We start from the raw sequence: 20202 nt of genomic DNA, 5'->3' as shown, positions 1-20202 counted from the left end.
CCTGAGTCAGCCTCCTGGATGTTGGGTTTGGGATTACAGCCACCACAACCAGCTGTTTTATTTACTTTCATCTAATAATTATTATCATATTGTTTTCATTTTAATAATAACTTTTCTTGTGATATTGGGTATCAAACCCAGGGCCTTGTACTCTATCTTAACCCTAGACCAATACATTGTTTTAATATCTGACAGTTGGAACATTGGTTTTTTTTTTTTTCTCAGCCCATAACAAGTGTGTACCACATCTCTATCCCTATATAGTATCAAAAGGTTGTTGATAACAATTTTTGCTCAGATCACTTGCTCATCCCACTTAAGTAGGACATTTCTGAAAATAGACATTAAAAAAAAAATCTAAATCTATTCTGCCACTTTAAGGGACTCATTTCCAAGAATAGCCATTACTTTCTTTTAGTAATGTTTCCAAAATTCTTAGCTCTAAAATGTTCCTGGAATCTGCTGATTCGTTGAAATTTATTCTTGTAAAAGTTTCCACTATATTCTAGCAAATGCTGATTCCATTAAGAGCTAATAGCAGGTCTGGCTTTTGCAGTCTCTCCAAGCCTGTCCATTTTGAATTACTGCCCTCTGGCCTCAGTGTGGTTCTGTACTTCGAGTCAGCACTTACATTCACTGAGTGATGGATGCTGAGTCATGGATACGGCTACTCTATTACTCGCAGAAGGCAAAACTACTCGCAGCACTTCCAGCATTTCCTTTAACCGTTTCCTCGCTTAGGACTGTGGGAAGTAAGTGAAACTCTAGACACGATTGCTCAGGGTTGCTACTTGAACACCCATTGGCATTGTTAAGCTAAACAAGGGAAACTCAATATAGAGTTTAATGTTTAATTCTGTGAGCTTGCAAATGACTACCAGGGTTCGCATCAGATTCTGGTTCCAATATCTGTGTTAGTTTGGGCAAATCTAAAAATTTAGCATGCACAGCACGTGCAATGGTGCATGCGGCGGAGGTCAGAGGCCAACTTGCTATGGGAGAGTCTCTTCTTCCACCATGACGGTTCTGGGGATCAGATGGGTCAGGTTTGGTGACATGGGCTTTTTTTCCCCCTGAGCCATCTTGCTGCCTCTCGGGGGGAAGTTCTGTAAGTTCCCCGTGCCTCAGTAGAGTGTGATTATCATTTGTTTGTTTGTGTCAGGGTCTCCTTCTATAGCCCTGGCTGGCCTGAACTTGCTATGGAGACCAGGCTATCCTTGAACTCACAGAGGTCTGTGTGCCTCTGCCTCCCAAGTGCTGCGGTTACAGGTGTGCACCATCACTGGGAAAAATTACTGTTTGTAAAACACTTTGAACTGCCCCGGCCTACTGCATGAGCGGTAGCTGTGGGGACAAGCACTACTTTACTCACTTCAAAGCAGAACCCAGCAGGATGGCTTCTTCAAGTAGAACCAGTGACCTAAGCTGATTTTTAAAAAATCACTGTTAGAATAAGTCACTGCCTGGGGAGCTTGTGTGTAGACCAGGGACTCCAAACTCAAGCTTTGCTATCTACTAGATAGGAAATTACACTAAAGAGAAAAAGCACCCGAAGTCTCCCAGCACTATGTCACGGACACGGGCCCTCTGTGGCTCTCGGTGGTGTCCGAAAAATTAACGATCCTTTCAGGGTAAGAATGCTCAAACACTCATTCCAACTAAGAAGGAAGAGTGACGTCCTCAGAATGGCTTCCAGCTGGAAGAAATTGTGTCTCCCGTAAATAAAGAGAAAATGATGGCTGGGGAAACTCAGCATTCAGAGACAAGAAGAAGATGAAATAATGGAAGGAAGGTACTGTCCTGCAGGTGCTGTGCTTTATGGATACTTTAACTTGGAGTAGAACAGGGAGGTTGGTTTTGTTTTGAGATGGGGTAGACAGGTCTTGCTGTGCAGCCCAGCCTCGCTTTGAACCTGTGGTTTTTCTGTCTCCACATCCCGAGTGCTGCCCTTACAGGATTGTGTCATCACACTTAAAAGAAACGAATGAATTTTTAACAAAAGCCTGGGGCAAGGTGTTTGACTCTCACAAACTCTGTATAGGTGTGGTAGCCAAGCTGGGACATTCCATTTGTATTTCCTATTCCTTGCCACACAGCCCGCCTTGACACCCCTGTGACATCCCAGTTTTCTTCTGGAGTACAAAACGATCTGTAAAGGTAGTTTCATGAAGATAACAGGAGACCTGAGGGACACATAAGAGCCATGTGTCATGGGTGGGATGGCGTGGGTTACAGACCAGTCTTCAACTGGGGAGAGGAACTGGGTGATCTGAGCAAGAGACTTGGCGTCTTCCAATCTTGTTCTTAGCCACAAATATTACCTTTAATGCTACTGTAAGGATCAAATATGGTCTTCACAAAATGCTAGTATGCAATCAGTGATGGTTTGACAGGAGCATCTGACTTGATTCTTTGTTTTGTTTTGAGATGGGGGGGGTGTCTCTCTGCAGCATGGTGTTTTCTTTCTTTAGTAGAGAAGTGTAACTGGACATATGAAGACATATCTATGTGCACACATATTGTGTTGGCAGTTTTTAATGGATCATAAGAGAATGCAGGAGGTCAGTATTTGGAAAGTCATCAGTTTGGGGGATGGGAAGATAGATTGGTGGTTTAGAGTAGTGGCTGCTCTTCCAGAGGATCCAGGTTCAATTCCCAGAACCCACATATCAGTTCACAACTCTCTTTAACTCCAGTTTCAGGGAGTCTGACACATCACGTATACATACATACAGGTGAAATAAAATAAATAATAAATAATTAAATAAATCTTAAAAAAGAAATCCATCAGTTTTATAAAGTGTTTAGAAGAGCATGCCTGGACAAGTGTGTTTTGATATTAACTGAACAGTAGCACAAGGTGTGATTTAGACTCTGGGGGTGGGGGGCGGGGACTGTCTTCTCTAGAATTCCCGGAAGCAGCTGCTCTAATGTGGTATACACAGGAAGTGCTGAAAGTCGCTTGTTTAAAATTTCACTAATGCTCACTTAATGTATGTTTACACACACACACACACACACACACACACACACACACACACACACAAACACATATGCCATTTCTGTATTTGAAAATGAATTATAAGAGGACAAATGATAGGAATCAAGCAAAGCTTTTACTTGAGTTGTTGAGGCTGGCTTTGAACACTGGCTCATTCGTTGCCGAGAGCCTGGGTTTCCACGCTTGCGTGGGCGTAAAGATGGGAGAAAGGGTGTAAGCTCGGGTACTGTTAGCTTTTCGACTTATGCTTTCTTTTGCATGTGTTTATTTTTTTCCTCCTTATGTTTTCATTTTCCTTAGTAAGAATGTTGCCTAAATTACTTTTAAATCTTAATCTTGGGGGTGAAGGAATGGCTCAGTGGTTAAGAGTGCATACTGCTCTTTCAGGGGAAACTCAAGTTTAATTTCCGGAACCCATAACTCTGACTCATGAAGGCAACTGTACTCACGTGCTCATACCTGCAAACAGACACATAGACAGACAGACAGACACAGAATTAAGAAGAAAAACTTAACTGCCTAAGTGTCTGTAAGGCATAGACATACATGTGTGTGCTCAGACATGCCGACATATACACAAACTCCGAGATGCATATTAGGCTGGGCTGAGCTTAAACCTTAAATAGAAGAGCAATAGGATGAGTGAGAAGGTCCTCCTTTCATAATCCTTTTAGGTCTTGAGTGGCTATATGATGGGTCGAGGTCTGAAGAGGGTTTTTCCCCCTTATCTGATGCATCTGTGGGTATATACTCACGCTGATGTTCTTGTTTTTGTTTTTGTTTTTGAGACAAAGTCTCACTATGCAGCTCTGGTTGGCCTGGAACTCTATATAGACCAAGATGGCACAGAAAGCCCAGAAATCCACCTGCCTCTGCCTCCTGAGTGCCGGTATTAATGGTGAACACCCCATAAATTTAAAGAACAAAATCTCACTGTATAGCCCAGTTTAGCCTTGACTTTCAGTTTTCCTCCTCTGCTTCCCAAGTGCTGGGATTAAGGCCTGTGCCACCACACCTGGCTTCTTATGGCTATACGTAATTGATCACATGACCCATTCTGTCTCTATAGCCTCAATTTTTTGATACTGGTTAAAGATTCTAGATACTACATGAAAATAATAAATTTGAACATATTTGAATTTAAAAATTTTAATTACATTTGTTTAGTGTGGGCGTGGGAGGGAGCACCATGGAGTGTGGGTAGAGGTCAGAGGGCAACTTACTAGACTCAATTCTTTCCTTCAGCTATGTTGGCTACAGGGGTTGAACTCAGGTCATCATGGCTGGCAGTGTCTTTAGCTGCTGAGCCACGTTGCTGAGGCGCCTTTCTTCTTTATGTATCTCTCTCTCTCTGTGTATGTGCGTGTGCGTGTGCGTGTGCGTGTGCGTGTGTGTGTGTGTGCCTATGCAGAGGCCAGAGTAGGGAGAGCATCAGGGGTCTTGTTCCATCACTTCCCTCCTTATTTCCTTGGCACAGGCCTCTCACTGAACCTACTGATAGACTAGACTGATAACCCAGAAAGCCTCATTCCCACAGCGCTGGAGTTGCAGATGTGTGCAACCAAGTCCATTTAAAAAACTTTTTATTGCTGGCCTTTAATCCCAGCACTCGGGAGGCAGAGGCAGGCGGATCACTGTGAGTTCGAGGCCAGCTTAGTCTACAAAGTGAGTCCAGGATCACCAAGGATACACAGAGAAACCCTGTCTTGAAAAACCAAAAAAACAAAAACAAAAACAAAAACTTTTTTATTGATTTTTTTTTGTGAATTTTATATAATGCATCCCAATCCCACTCATTTCCCCATCCCTTCTGCCTCTGCCCTTGTAAGCCCTGCCCCCCAAAATAAAACCATCTTCTTTTAGATGTCATATAGTATACTTTTTTTTGGTCTACACATCTGTACTTGCAAATGTTCATTGCAATGAGTCATTGGTCTGGTTCAGGGCCTCTGGCTTCTGCAATACCATCAATACTGGATCCAACCTGGGACTTTTCTCAGATATCCTGTTGCTACCCTATGTCATGGAGATCCCACAGCTTTGGATTTATAGGTGTGAACCCTTCACATGCTCCAGCAGATCATAGATGGGGTAGATGTTGGCGTGGGCCAACTCAAAGCTCTGGATCTGAGCCTGGATGGCAGCTGAGTTGGTGAGCCTACCAGCTCTCCTGCACCCACACCATCAGGGTGGTTCACCAGGGTGAGCTCTCCTGAACTTACCCAATGCCTCAGCTGGCAAGGGGCAGGGCCAGATCTTCCACTCTCACGCTCTGGGGCTAGCTCACCACTTCTTCCCCTACGATCATCACCACTAGGGCCAGCTCTATTGTGCGGGAGGGCCTGCTCTCCCGAGTCCTGCAGCCTTAAGGGGTGGGGCCAGCTCTCCAGACCAGGGACAACTGCATGTGGCGCTAACAGGACCTTGGGACATCAACAGAGATCCCAGCTGAGATAGGACTATGGACCCAGACATAGCTTCTGGCAGGGGCATGGGCTTGGATGTCACCATGGCCTCAGGTGGCAGCACAGCCGTCAGATGCCCACATGGTCCCTGGTGGTGGCTCAGCCCATGGATGTCTGAATGGCTTTTGGGGGTAACTTGGGCCACAGGCAGACATGGCCATTGGCAGCAGCCTGGGCCAGTCCATCACCACGGCTTCAGATGGTCGCACAGGCTCCTCGCATCCACCTGTTCCTCACCGTTGTCAAGTCTCCAGTTCTGTCTTTCTCCTTCCTTCACAACATACAAACCCCTCGGCTTCGCTTTCTCTCCCATCTCTCCACCACGTACTCCATCTTTGTCATCTCTCCATCACACGTTTACCTGAGGTGGGCACTTGGGTGCCATTCTTCAGGACTTCCCGGCTAGTGGGGCCGGAGGGGCCAGGGCGGGAGCTTAGCTGTCTTTCTTCCAGCCCCAAGTCCATCTTCTTATGTGGCCAACAGAACTCGAGTCTTCATGCCTGTACAGCAAGTGGCTCTCCCCAGCTCCACAGTTGACTTCTTAAAATCAAAGTTACAGGCATATGTAGTAGACAGTTAATAAATCAGGATATTAAAAAAAAAAACAAACAAACAAACCTGTGTTGCCTGGCCAGCCTAGAACTCTCTCTATAGACCAGGCTGGTCCCAAACTCTCAGGATATTAAAAAAAAAAAACCTGTGTTGCCTGGCCAGCCTAGAACTCTCTCTATACACCAGGCTGGTCCCAAACTCACAGAGCTTTGCCTGACTCTGCCTCCTGTGCGCTTTTGCATCAAAGGCGCATGCTACCGGATGGCTAGCATTCAGTTTAAAAAACAATGAGGAGCAGGGAGTGGTGTCCCATGCCTGTCATCCTACACAAGATGATGGTGATTTTGACGGCAGTTGGAGACTACATATCGAATTCTAAGTCAACCTAGGCCATGGGAAATCTGGCTCAAATAAATAAATAAAGATTTAAATATTACTTCACAGTCTGTGGGTCAAGAATTTAGAGTTTGTTTAGGTGGTTCTAGGGTCTCTCGTTACTTCCTGATGTTATAGTCAAGCCAGTGGCCAGAGCCTGACTGAGCATCTAGGTCCGTTTTTTTTTTTTTTTTTTTTTTTGAGACAGGGTTTCTCTGTATAGCCTTGGCCATCCTGGACTCACTTTGTAGACCAGGCTGGCCTCGAACTCACAGCGATCCGCCTGCCTCTGCCTCCCGAGTGCTGGGATTAAAGGCGTGCGCCACCACGCCTGGTTTAGGTCCGTTTTTTTAAGCAGCTCATTCTCTCGGCCAGCACATTGGTGCTGCATGTGGCAGGAGGCTCCGCTCTTCCGCATAGCCTGTCCACAGGGTCCTCCTGTCTGTGCCACAGGGCAGTGGCTTTCTTCAGAAGATGCAGCCTCAGAAGCCACACCACTCCGTAACTTCTGCGATGGTGGGTCGGTCACACAAGTCAGGCCTGTCCCTTGTGGGAGGAGACTACACAAGGCTGTGAGTGACACCGGACCATCTAAGCTGGGAAGCACAGGGCACAGGTTTAGTTTCAGGGGATAATTCTTCCGTAATAATAACCCAAAGCACATGAACCTGTGCCAGCTGCTCGGTGCGTTCAGGACCAGCGTGTCCAATTTTGCTATCTGTGCAGTGGCCGTTTGGGCAGCAAGTGCTCTGTGCACCGTTAAGAACCCAGGTGTCCAGATGTGCCTTATTGGACTTATCAGCTACCACTTTTGGAAAGCCGGCATGAACGTAGATATTTGTAGCCCAGGGTAGCCTCTTCCCGCCTCTGCCCTTTTCAGCATGTTATATTGATGTGTGCCACCTCAACCACAAATGTGAAAATGGGATGTTTGTGAGCAGGAACTACAATCGATGTGTTTGCCAACTGGAGTCCCCTACACTTTGGAGGGCACACTTCCACGACAGTGCTGTCCTTGAGGATCCACAGGTGGCCTCTGTACTGGGAGGACTCCCAGAGTCAGACGATAAGGAGGCCTGTAAGGTAATGCTCCAGGGAGGTCTGGAGTTCTAGTGTCTTCTTTATCAGATTTTCAGTCTCCTAACTCTGTCCATCTATTACCATTGTTCTTTGGGGGCAGACCCACCTTGCAGTCACTCCTAAACTATTATTATCACCATTATAACTTCAGTGCTGGAGGATGGAACTATGCTGGTTTGAATGAAGATGACCCCCATAAGCTGTGCATGGTGGTGCACGCCTTTAATCTCAGCACTCAAGAGGCAGAGGCAGGTGGATTGATGTGAGTTTGAGGCCAGCCTGGACAGCCAAGATAACGTAGAGAAACCCTGTCTTGGGGGGGGGGAGAGGGGGGGGAAAAAAGGGAAAAGAAAATGAGCCCCATAGGTTCAGAGGGATTGGTGCTATTAGGGGGGTGTGGTCTTGGAGTGGGTGTGGCCTAGTTGGAGGATGTGTGTCACTGGGGGTGGGCTTTGAGGTTTTAGATGCTCAAGCCAGGCCCAGTCTCTCTCTCTCTTCCTGCTGCCTGTAGATCCAGACGTAGAGCTCTCAGCTCACTCTCCAACACCATGTCTGATGACAATGGACTAAGCCTCTGAACTGTAAGCCAGCCACAACTAAATGTTGTCCTTTATTAGAGTTGCTGTGGCCATGGTGTCTCTTCACAGCAATAAAACCCTAAATAAGACAGGAATCAAACACCTCTGAACTATATCCCCAGCCTTAGCTTTCATTTGTTTAAGACAGCCATGGACTAGAAATCAAAATCACCAAGCATCTTAAATCTTGAAAGTCTTAAACAGACATTAATACTAACAACAAATGCCTCACTTAACACTACCATCTCAGCATTCAGTGAACACAGTCGCTTGGGGCCCCGCTTGTGGTCTGGCCTCTGATTGGAGGACGTCTCGGGCTGGATGGAGGATGGTGGAGGAGTTGTGAGTTAGCCCTGCTGACAGGATGACCTGCCTGGTCTGAGTCAGGAGGGCTTTCCAGGAAGTCATTCACCAGGTCCCCAGTGTGTGGGCGAGAGTAGGGAATAAGAGTGGCCTTTGGACTCAGCGCAGCTTCTGCACACAAATCAACAGAGTGACCTCAGAGCCAGATACATCTTTAAACAGGAGAGGACAGTACTTAGCTCGTAAGGTCGCTGTAAGCATTCAGGGGGATGGGGGTGAGGGGGGGATGCATTACAAGTGCTTAGTACATGATCTGGATCACAGTGAGCGTTCAAACATTTGTCTAACATACAGACAGACAGACCAACACACACACACACACACACACACACACACACACACACACACACACTGTGCCTCCCTCCTTTATTTTTAAAATCAGCTAAGATATTTTAAATGAGAGTTCTCTCTCTCTCTCTCTCTCTCTCTCTCTCTCTCTCTCTCTCTCCCCCCCCTCTCCTCTCCCCTCTCCTCTCCTCTCCCTTTTCAGCATGACGTTTAAAACATCTTGGTTAAAAGACAGGCCAAAGTGAGCATTCTGGGATAGAGCTCAGGATACAGTTATGGGATGGAATGTAGTTTTGTGCACAGTTTTGCATGCTCTGAGAGTTTGCGACGCAGGGGTTAACAAGGGGACATCTCTCTCTAAGAGTTGGGTGTCAGCCTGAGTTTAAAGGGCAGAAAGGGTCAAGGATGACCGGAGGGTGCACTGCAAAGACAAGGAGAGGAAGGAAGGTTGTCGCCTGAGTGAATTAGGCAGACTCTGGGTAGCTTAAGCAAAACTGAGACCTGACTAATTCACAGAAGCCAAATCCACGTGAACTTGGCTCCAGGTTCCGCTTCCTCAGATGGCAGGGCCAGGGAAGGTTCCTTCCCAATCTTACAGACAGCCTGTCTTCGAGTTGTAAGGAAGAAGCTCATCTTTTACCTTAGTGACCAGGAAAAGCCCTTTCTGCACCCCTATTCAATTTCAACGCGCTCTCTATTGTGGCCTGAGTTGCAGGTCTCTCCTTCTCTCAGTCACTGTGGCCTTCGTGGGACTGGGTTGAGCTGGGCACATGGACTTGGCTCATCCCTACCAAGAAAGAGTTCTGCTCACAAAGTCAGGAATCCTGCCACACACCGGGAACAGACCTGCCTAATCTCCCCACACCATCTGCCAACACTCGGTGGGCAACATGCCTTCTGTACCAGCCTTATACTAGCCTCCTGAGCCAACATGACCCCTGAAGTGATTGCATTGTTGGGGGGCTCATAACAGTTTCTAGAAACCTCATCTTTGTGTAGATGTCCTGAGCACTAAGCACACAACCCGCCCCCCCACCAGTATGTTTGGCGCTGGCATAGAATTCACTGACCAGCAGAGTGAAGAGCGGGCTGAGGGTCCTTCACTAGCGCAGGAGGTGCCTCTGATCCCACTCACTGGGGATGACTAGGTGATGGGAGATGAGGGTAGGTCAACCTAAAGAGCTAGCTTGCTATCACCGACCTGTGTGTATTACCTTATTTCCGCTATCTTTTCCTGTGTCATGCATAGGCGTCAGTCCAGACAATTCTCAGGACAATTTTACCTTGCTTGCTTGCTTATTTATTTATTTATTTATATATTTTTCTGAGACAGAATCTCATGTAGTCAGGGCTGCCTTCTAACTAGAGAGTAGTCAAGGGTAACCCAGAAACCTCTGACCTTCCTGCCTCCACCTCACTAGAACTGGATTACAGCCGAGCATCATCAGGCCCAGTTTCACACAGTGCTGGCCTTGGAAACCTAGGCCTCTGTGCATGCTTGGCACCCTGTTAACCCCACTACACTCCCCAGCCCTCACAGCAGGGGCAGCACACATCCTCTGTGTCAACCTCCTCCCTTTGAAAACCTCTGAGTGAAGAGGCCACTGCAGAGAAGCGCCGAGGATCACTAGAATGCTTCAGAGAGCCTGTCCGCTTCAGCTAAGTGGATAATTAAATTTAGGGGTGATTCCTGGGTTAGCGCCAGCAGTGGAGCGCAGCATCATCGGCTGTTCACTTACCACAGCGGCCTTGGAGAGCCAGCGGGGGAAGCCAGTGAGTGTAGAGCCTGCCCAGGCGAGCGTGGTACGAGGAGTGACTCATCATATTTACTCTCAGGCTCTCATTTTATAAAAAGATTAATTCACTAGAACTCAAAATCCAGGGAAAATGGACTTTTTTTTTTTTTAATGTGGGGCTTCTGCACAGCCTGCGGCTTTTTCAAATTGCTTCATCTGACATTTCCTAGAAATGCTAGCTGACATTATTCTACCTTTTGCAAATGGAAAGTTATGCTTGAGCATTCTATAAGCGAGATGGTAAGACTATGAGTTTCCAATATTTGGGTTGAGTTTGAGTTTGCGTCTGATACCGTTGTATGGTTGGCTTACTTACTTACTTATTTAGAAACAGTGTCTTGCTAGGTAGCCCAGGCTAGCCTCAAACTTGTGAACCTCCTGCCTCAGCTTTGTAAGTATCTTTATTACAGACATGTCGCCACACTTGGTAGAGTGAAAAAAAAAATTTTTTTTCTGGTAGTGTGGTATGGTGAGTGTGGACTGAGAACTGAACCCATGGCCTCATTAATGCTCGGTAAAGCTTTCAAACATTGGCCTTCCCTTTCTGCATTGCACTGGCTTGCTGTGGGGTCTACCCTAACTAATGCCCTTAGGTAGAGAGCATGGGAAGCAGTGAGTTACACAAATCTTCTCCTGGGAGAATGTTTTCCCACCCTACTGGGCAGGCCCATCAGGCAAACCCACTCAGCCAACAGGAAAGACTATATATAGTCCAGGCAACGATATCCTTTGATCTTTTCAATTAGGATTAGTGAGCCCAAGTAACTTAAATCTAAGCAAGAAACACTAGTTAATTACTTCTTAACTCTTGGACGTGTGTGGTCTTTACCAGTTGTCCCTAAGACACCACGTAAACTCACTATTTTAACATGCTTAACCTGTTTGTTTTCATCAGTGTCCAAGGTGTGTCCATGTGGTACCCATCTCTTTGAATATTGACTATAACTTATCAAACAGCCCTTTTTGATAATAAAATTTAATACAAGTTCAGGCATTTGAAGATACCACTTAGGTTGCTAAAAGTCTAGACATTTTCAGGAGGTGGAGGGTAGATAGAACTGAGACAGTGGGTGAGTGTGGATGTAATCTTGCTCATTAGCAGCCTCTGGGCTCTGAAAGTGGAGACAGCCAAAATACACTTGGAAATGGTCTGGAAAATGGTCTCAGAAGAGAGATTCAAAGGTAGGCATAGAGCTTTGGAATTATCAGCTGGTAAGCAATTAAAGCTGCAAGGAGAGTAAACACCCAGAGAAGCCATAGACTTCTAAAGGGCTGGCATTATGGGATGGGCAGAGGAAGAAGACCCAGCTGGCAGTGAAGCAGGAGATCTGGGAGGGAATCCTGTTCTGCCAAAGTCAAGGCGGCTGCTGGGGGAGACATGTGTGCCCGGAATCCCGGGACTCAGGAGGCTGAGGCAGGGGGACTATGTGAGTGTAAGGCCAGCCTGGCCACAGAAGATGAGCAGAATGGAAGTTTTTTTTTTCAGGCACATTGTGTTGGCAATGTATTTTTGGGAGAACCATAGAACAGGAAATAGCAGCAAGGGCAAGAGTAAAGAAGCAATGGTGGTCTCAGGAGCATGGAAAGGTCCTTCAGCTGGAAGGAAGGGAGCCAGCGAAAGGTTAGGAAGGAGAGAAGGGAGGGGCCATCAGTCCTGCTGTCTTGTCCCTTCTCAACGCAGCAGGAAGCTGAGTCATGTACTAACCAGGAGGATTTGAGTATGTGTGTGTGTGTGTGCTCAAGTGCACTTGTTCATGTGTGCCTGTGTCATTCCATGGTTAGACATTAAGAGACTTCCTCTATTGCTCCCACTTTGTTTTTAAATTGAAAAAAAAAAACCTAATATTTTATTAATTCCTTGAGACTTCTATGCAATGTATTTTGATCATTTCACCACCCCGCCCTACTTCCTCCCCGTCCTTCTTTACCTCCCCACCCACCCTCATGTTCTTACTTTCTCCTAAAAATTAAACAAACAAACAAAGAAACAAACCCTTTAAGTCCAGTTTGTCTTGGCCAATTACTCTGTGTCTTGGCCAATTACTCCGCGCCATGGAGCCCGCCCCCGGAGCATGCTCAGTGTACCGGTTGTCATAACATTAAGGAAAAACTGGTTTCCCTTTTCCCAGCAGCAATCAATGCCAATAGCTCTTCCATTAGGATTGGGACCTCATGCCCACCATGATTTAAAAAAAAAAAAAAAATCAGGCTGGAGCTTTCCAAGGTCTTGTGTTGTGGATTCATATGAACATCTGCCATATTGCGTCTGGGAAACACTGTTGACGTCATTCGCACCTCTGACTCTTACAATATTTGCATCTGTTCTTCCGCATAGATCCTTGAGGGGAGGGGTGTGATTCAGGTATCTCATTGACGGCTCATTATTTGAATGCCTTTTTCTCTGCACGTCATTCAGTTTATATCTTTCAGGACACCAGCTGGCCAGTGCACTCCTGTAGTCTACCGGTCTCCTCCCCTACAGCCTCGGTTACAGACATGCGCTGTGTGTTTGGCCTGTGCATGGACGCTGAGGATATGAACTCAGGTCGCCATGCTTGCTCATTGAGCACGGTACCCACTGAGCCATCCTTCCAGATCCCCAACCCATTTTCTCCCCCTTAAATGTATGGTCTCATTATGTGGCCCAGGCTGCTTGCTCTCAAACTTGTATTTTCTGGACTTAGCCACCATGCCCAGCCTGGAAGTGTTTCTGTTTGTTTTGCTCTTGAGCCAGTATCTTACACTGTAGATCGGACTGGCCTGGAGCTACACAGCCCACTTTAGCTTTGAAACTGCATCAACCTTTCTGCTTCAGGCTTTTGAGTGCTGGGATGTCAGGGTGAGACACCAAGAAACCAGGGTGGTTTTTAAAAATTAAAAGGGGTGGATATGTGGATAATATGGCTCAGTGGGTAAAGGCACTTGTCACCAAGGCCGACGAGCTAAATTCAATCCCCAGGACCCACTTGGTGGAAGGAAAGAACCAAGGGAACAAAGAGAAAAGGAACCAAACTGCCCAGGGCTGCCGTCTGATCTCCACTTAAACTCTGATAGTTCCACCCAGCCCTACTAAATAAATAAATAAATGCAAACAAAATGTGGTCCCTTTAGCTTTTCTAGACCTCATATATTTCGGGTTTGGACTCTAGACATGACTCACTTTCTTCTGAATCTCAAAGGTCATGTTTAAGAGGCAAAAGCTTAGTCAAAGGTCACAAACACTAAGGTCAGCCATTGTGGGGGAAATTCCGACCAGCTGAAGGCCCGATTCTGGCCTGCAACCTGGTTTAATCTATCCAGCTCCATGCAAGATTTATTGACAAAAAGATTGACAGCTAGCTAACCCGATGAATCAACGAACGGGAAGAGGATGCAGAGAGCTTCCTTGGCGAGAAAGTGGAAATCTCCTAAGGGTAGGGAGGTCCCCCTGAGAAATTGTACTGTTCCTGACGTAATAGTAGACTAGAAAGCCTTTTATTATGGGGTAGGTGTGGCAGCTGAGAAACGGAAAGAAAGAAATGTGAGTCATAAAAAAATCCTCATTCCATGTCCTGCGGCCATTGTCAATCATATTCGGGAAAGCGCTGGTGTACTCAGCGTAGCGTCTTTTACTGCGGTGGACGGCAGCTTCCAGTCTGGTGGTGGTGGATGGCAGCTTCCGGTCTGGTGGAGACCAAGACGTGCAGTTGTACTTCCTGCCCTGTTTAACACTTGCTGCTACATGAGATGGAAACTTCCTCACTCGTAGAGTGGTTGGCCACTAGGGAAGAGTCAGGGACATGCCTCTCAGGTTCCTTCGAGTTTAAAACCACGCTCTGCGTTGCTTTGGGACTTCAAATCTTAGCCCAGGTTTCTGCCTCAGAGTTTGGAGTCTTCCCAGGGACAGGCTCACCTATCCTGCTATGGAGTTTAGCAGAAGCCTGCCTGTGCCTGCTCGGGCTGTTCACCACACCTCAGGGCTGGGGCCCCAAGCAGCTTTCCAAACCTGATGGACAACCAGCCAGAACCTGCTTACCGTTGGCTAGTGGCCAACCTGGAGGCCGCTGGTGCTGTGACTCGCAAGATCCTTTCAATTGGCATGTTCAGAGACACAGAGCTGGGCACTACAGAGGCACAACCCATAGGGACCTTGTGCTTCCTTTAGCTAAACTAGCAAGACAGACCTTTGAGTACACAATAAAAATGAAGGAAAAGCTAAAAAATAAAAAGAGGACACTTTAAAAATATCTTGGCTCTACTTAAAGTCTCCCAACTTAATTCTACCCCCTCCATCTTTATCTGCCCAGGCTGGACTTGAATTTACAACCCCCCTGCCTCTGAGTGCTGGTAGTATAGACACGTGCCACCATGCCTGGCTCAACGTCTTCCCTTTTAATTCTTTTATTACATTTGCTGTGCACCCATCCTTGGCACAGCACACACACTGAGGTCAGAGGACAAGCTGTCCTTTCGGGAGTCTGTTCTCTCCTTCCACCAAGCAGTTCCTAAGGATCAAATTCCAGCTTTCAAGTTTAGTAGCAGGGTGGTTTTACATCTGGCTAGCCTTTTTTTTTTAATAGGAAAATTAGGCAATACACATTTATTATGTGTTTATTGGTTGCTATGCAGTCTGGGTGCTCATTGGAAAGTAAAAAGTGTTCCCTATCACACTTTGGGTTGGAATGGGCTCTTATGCCCGATCTGTCACATCCTCACCAGGACGTTTGTCCCCTCCCTGGAGTCCTGCATCCCAACCAGCCTTCCTACGAATCTCTTGCTAGACATATTTTGAGGCTGTTCCTCCTGGCTCTTCGAGTTCCATGGTGGGCTCCTTTCCCACCTGCACCTGGGCTGCAGGCTCCGTCTGTCCTCTATGCTCAACCCCAATGCTGAGCAAGCAGTGAGGAAGTCAGTTGTGGGGAAGGGACACTGCTGGCCGATTGTCACCATTCTGTGAATACACTCTCCTTGACGCACTTGGATTTGGTGATGTCTGTGAATATCTTGTCCCTCATTTTTTTTTTTATGAAGTGTAAATCTTCTGCTAACTCTTCTAGCACAGCTTGTGTCTTATTTACTGTTACGTCGATCACAATTAGTATTCTCTTGCTTCTTGGAGAGATTAGAAATAGGTCTGTTTTCTATTTTCTGAGGTGTTCTGTGCGTTCACAAGCAATGAAAACAGCTTTCCCATCTGTGGTCCTTGAGTCGCTTTCTTTCTTAACTTGGCCGGGAAGCCAGCAGGAGCCCTGCTCTTCAGGGTGGAGTAAGAGGTGAGAGGCAAAGTGCAGAAGGCTGTCCTCAACTCAGGTACCTGGCAAGTCGCTCAGTCCCTGAGCTGGGGGATTACTACAGTAAAGTAAACTGAACAGGAAGTGATGCAGAGCCAAGGAGCAGGGAGGATCAAGTGCAAGGCAGGAATCAGGGTCAGAGGTTAGAAATCTGCCTGCTGGCGAAGTTCTGAGCCTGAGTATAGCTTTTGCAAAGGCAGGATTCCAGGAAACAATGGGCCATGCTTCGAAGGGAATTAAAGGAAGCTAAAGCTTCAATGCCCTTTGTTCTCCCTCAGGGATGGGAGTGAGGCCTGCCTGTCTGTATGTGAGTGTGTGTGTGTGTGTGTGTGTGTGTGTGTGTGTGTGTGTGTGTGTGTGTGTAGACTGATTCCAGGACCATGGGTGTTCTGGAAAGGTGCTCACCACTCAGCGACACTCTCAGCCTTAGAGTTTATTATTTCTTAGTGTTCTGTGTCCCATTCAGGATGAGTTGCCTGTCACATGAAGTTTTGACTGGGCAAAGCTCTATGTTGTATTAAAAGAGGATCTTCTTACCCAAGACGTGAAGGTTTAAGTCAGGCTCAGCTAGCCAGACCCTCCTCTCAAGGGCTTGGAATAGCAAGAGAGGAAGCAAGAAGTTTAAGGATGGGCAAAAGCCACCAGCACTGGTGGCATCATCCTGTGACTGGGGTCCTATGAAATGACCTTGACTGCCTTCTTTGCGACTCGTTGTCTCTTGGTTTCCAGTCTGTTCCCAGAGCCCTGCTCCTAAGTCCTCCTGTCCACCAGTCTGCTCCAGCTTAGCCAGTGCTGACTTCTCCACGCTGCATGGAAGAATTGGAGCGGCCCATCTGCTTGTCACGCCCTCTTGTCCCGCCCGCAAGCATAAGAGGTGGTTCTGGAGCTGCTAACTGGACAGTCTGGCAGCAGGCATGGTGACCCTCCATGACAGAACTGTACTTACAGACGTTAAGATCAACCTAAGCAATGATTTGGGGCATCTTTTGAAAGCAGACATAATTATCTGAATGCAAAGAGAAATCCCACAGAGTGCAGGTTCCACAAAGCTAATCTCAGATCCCACACCTCTGTGGCAAGAGAAGCAGAATTTGGGTTGGTTTTTTCCCCCCCATGTATTTAAATCTGTTTTTTTTTTTCCCTTTCCAGTACCGGGGAATGAACTAGCGTATGCTAGGCAGGCACTTTGCTACTGAGCTAGATCCGAAGCCTTCTTTTTACATTGGTGACAAGGTCTCACTAACTTGCCCAAACTGGCTTTGAATTTTTGTGATCTTTTTGCCTCTGTCTTCCAGGTAACTGGGTTAGGGGACTGTGCTGCGTGGCCTTGCTTAACTCAATTTAGGAGATTTTTTCCACCTTTATACAGGGTCTCTCTGTGTAGCCCAGGCTGGCTTTGAACCTCCAGAGATCTACTCACCTCTCTCTCCCAAGTGCTTAGATTAAAAGCGTCTGTTATCACATCCCATCCTTCAACACGATTTTAATTTTGCTTTTCCCCACTTAGGAGGAAGGATCTGTACCCGCACACACACCAGACTGCCCCCAGCTTCCCAGGACCTCCAGGGTCATTTTTCGTGTTTGTTGTTGCGTGTTTTCATTCTCAAGGGTCATTTGGATAGCTCAGAGTGTGATGGTGGTGACTCCCAGAGACTTTCTGGTCCTCAGTCCCCAAATTGCACTGGTGACTGCTGAGACCACCACAGTCCTGGCCGGTGCTAGGGCGGGGCCAACCTGATGGCTTTCCCTGCTTCTGTTTTTGTGGTGGCCTTTGAAGCATGAGGATTGTTGACGAGGCCGTTGCCTAGGTCTCTGTGTCCCTGGGTCTCCCACAAAGCTAAGATGTGAAGAGCTGATAACCTCCCACGGGAAGGGCTCTAGCCGCTGACGCTGGGGGACCCCTGACCTCTCTTCCTGTCTCCGGGACTCTTGTAATCTGATGAACATTCCATTTTTCTGTAATATACTTATGTTTCCTCACAGAACCCTCTACACCACCTAATAAAACCAATAGCTTAAAATTTTAAAATAAAAAGTTAAAAGGAGACTAGACTGTCAGCCAGGTTGGCATAATCCCACATCTATAATCCCAGCACTGAGAGGCTGAGGCAGGAGGCTCCCTGTGTGAGTTTGCAGCCTGGGTTACATAGCAAGACCTGCCAAAGTAGGAGTGGGAGAATTTACAAGAGCCTGTTCTTTCTGCCTTGCCATAAACCTCCAGAATCAGGAACAGAGTCACAAAGCTTTTTCTAGTCTTTGTCACAGAGAAGGAGGGGGTGGGGCCGACAAGAGGAGAGAGGACAATTTTGTAAAAAAAATCAATAGGGTTTTAAAAACTATTGTCAACAATATCCAAAACTGATGAGAGGAAAGATAGAAATTCTAATGCGATCAGTTGCCAAACAGAAGGGCTAACTGGATTTGTGTCTGATGTCACCATCTCCTGGGAGCCTTTGGAGTTTTCTGAGGAAGGGTAAATGATCCCTGAGCCACTGTGCCATGGGTGTCACCCCCTCCTCGCTCACCTTTGCCCTTCAGAGTTGGGGATGAGGAGTGTTCCTTATCCACACTCCAAATCAAGACAGCAATTTTATCTCTAATTAGTATGGAGTCCGTACTAAAATATATACTAAAAATAAATATTTGTGTTGCAAATGAAATAGCACATTATATAATCCAATTCCAGCTCCTAATGGTACTTAGGGAGCAGCTCATGGAACCTGCCTGCTGTCGACGTGGGCCGCAAAGGTGAGGGGTCTCGGCTGGCAGGTGAGCCCAGTAATTCACGGGGATGTTAAAAACAAGCCGATACTGTTTCTTAAACATGCATTATAAATGTTGATTCACCAAAGCGAAGAACCTACATTTTGGAATTTACATCGCCAGGTCAGGTCATACGTATGTATTCTACGTCACTATTTCTGGGGAGACATGAGCGAACTTCTCCTCACAGCAGATAGAGAACCAATGAGAGAGCAAAGTGCAGACACCTCTAAAGTCCAACTTGGTGACCCAGTGAGTTTTATTTGGGCTACTGACAGGAAGATGAGTGAAGGAGTTACTTGCAGGAGCAGAAGTATTTATGGAGATTGTAACTTCCTATAGCATGGGGGAAATACAGAAGATGGCTGAAAGAAGAAGACTTCCTAAAGACGCAGAAAGCGAAAGCACAAAATAAGACTGCAGATATGGATCTAAATGTATTGCGAGATAAAACTAATATAAATGAATTCAAGTCTTTGCCTTAAAAACGAAGATTTAACTGGGCGTGGTGGCGCATGCCTTTAATCACAGCACTTGGGAGGCAGAGGCAGGCCAAATTGCTGTGAGTTCGAGGCCAGCCTGGTCTACAAAGCAAGTCCAGGACAGCCAAGGCTAACACAGAGAGACCCTGTCTTGGATAATCAAATCAAAACAAACAAACAAACAGCCCCCTAAGATTTACAGTGTAAATTTAAATATGTATGTGTGCATTTATTATATATAAACTATGCACTGCTTCCCAATGTGTACCATCAAAGTCCACCCCAGCAAGGGTGACAGGTCACAGAAGCTCTCAAGCTGGGGCACAACTGGCAAGCGGCTCAACAGGTTGGGGAGTGTTTCTTTTGGGTAGCTCAGGTAATCTGGACCTCTTCCAGATGGTTTGACTGATCTCGTTTCTTCTAGGCAGCTCATCTTGTCTGAGAGAGTCTCTTAGCGATCCTTACAGCTTATATATGACTTGGGGTGGGGGAGTGGGGGAGGCGGGCTAGGGTATCTGGTCACTCTGTGGGACTTCCTGGAGCCTTTGAGTTGTTTCCTTCCTAAGCTTAAGAAGCTTCTCCACCGTATGGAAAGCCTCCGCTTAGAACACCCTTGTAGGCTGGCCGCATTTCTAACGTCCTATGTCTGAATAGGCTCCCTCCAAGGTGGAAGGTTTAATCTGGGGGGAAACTACTCGGCAACAATACACAGTGCAGGTCCTGGTGAAGCTGATGCACCACTATACAGTCAGTTCAAAGAGGAGGAGGCAGTCAGGTCTTCAGAGACCCACTACCCCTGCAGATGTGAGTCACAGGGACCCTGGCTCAAGTGGGCCCATAGCAGACAAGGGCTCATTGTTCCATTTAACGGGGACAATGGTGGGCTGGTTCTAAGATCGGCTTGGTCAGGGTCGTAGTGACATCAGGGCAGTCCCAGACCCTGCCCACTTTTACCTCTCGGTCACCCTCTGTGTGGCTTCCCATGGCTGTGACAATCAGATTTTCTGCACCAGAAGAAAGGAATGGGTTCTTCATGCCTGTCCCCACTGAACAGCATGAGAATCCTTCTCGCAGTCACATGCCACTCCCTGGCTCAAAATGAACAGAGATCATCTCCCTTAACGCTTGACCTGGCGATGACCTTTCCAGAACATGGGGTCTCAGAGGCAATTTTTAAAAAACTTATTAT

This window comes from Acomys minous (genome assembly GCF_964271855.1).
Source record: "Acomys minous genome assembly, chromosome: 8".
Lineage (NCBI taxonomy): Eukaryota > Metazoa > Chordata > Mammalia > Rodentia > Muridae > Acomys > Acomys minous.
This window is presented reverse-complemented; position numbering follows the sequence as displayed.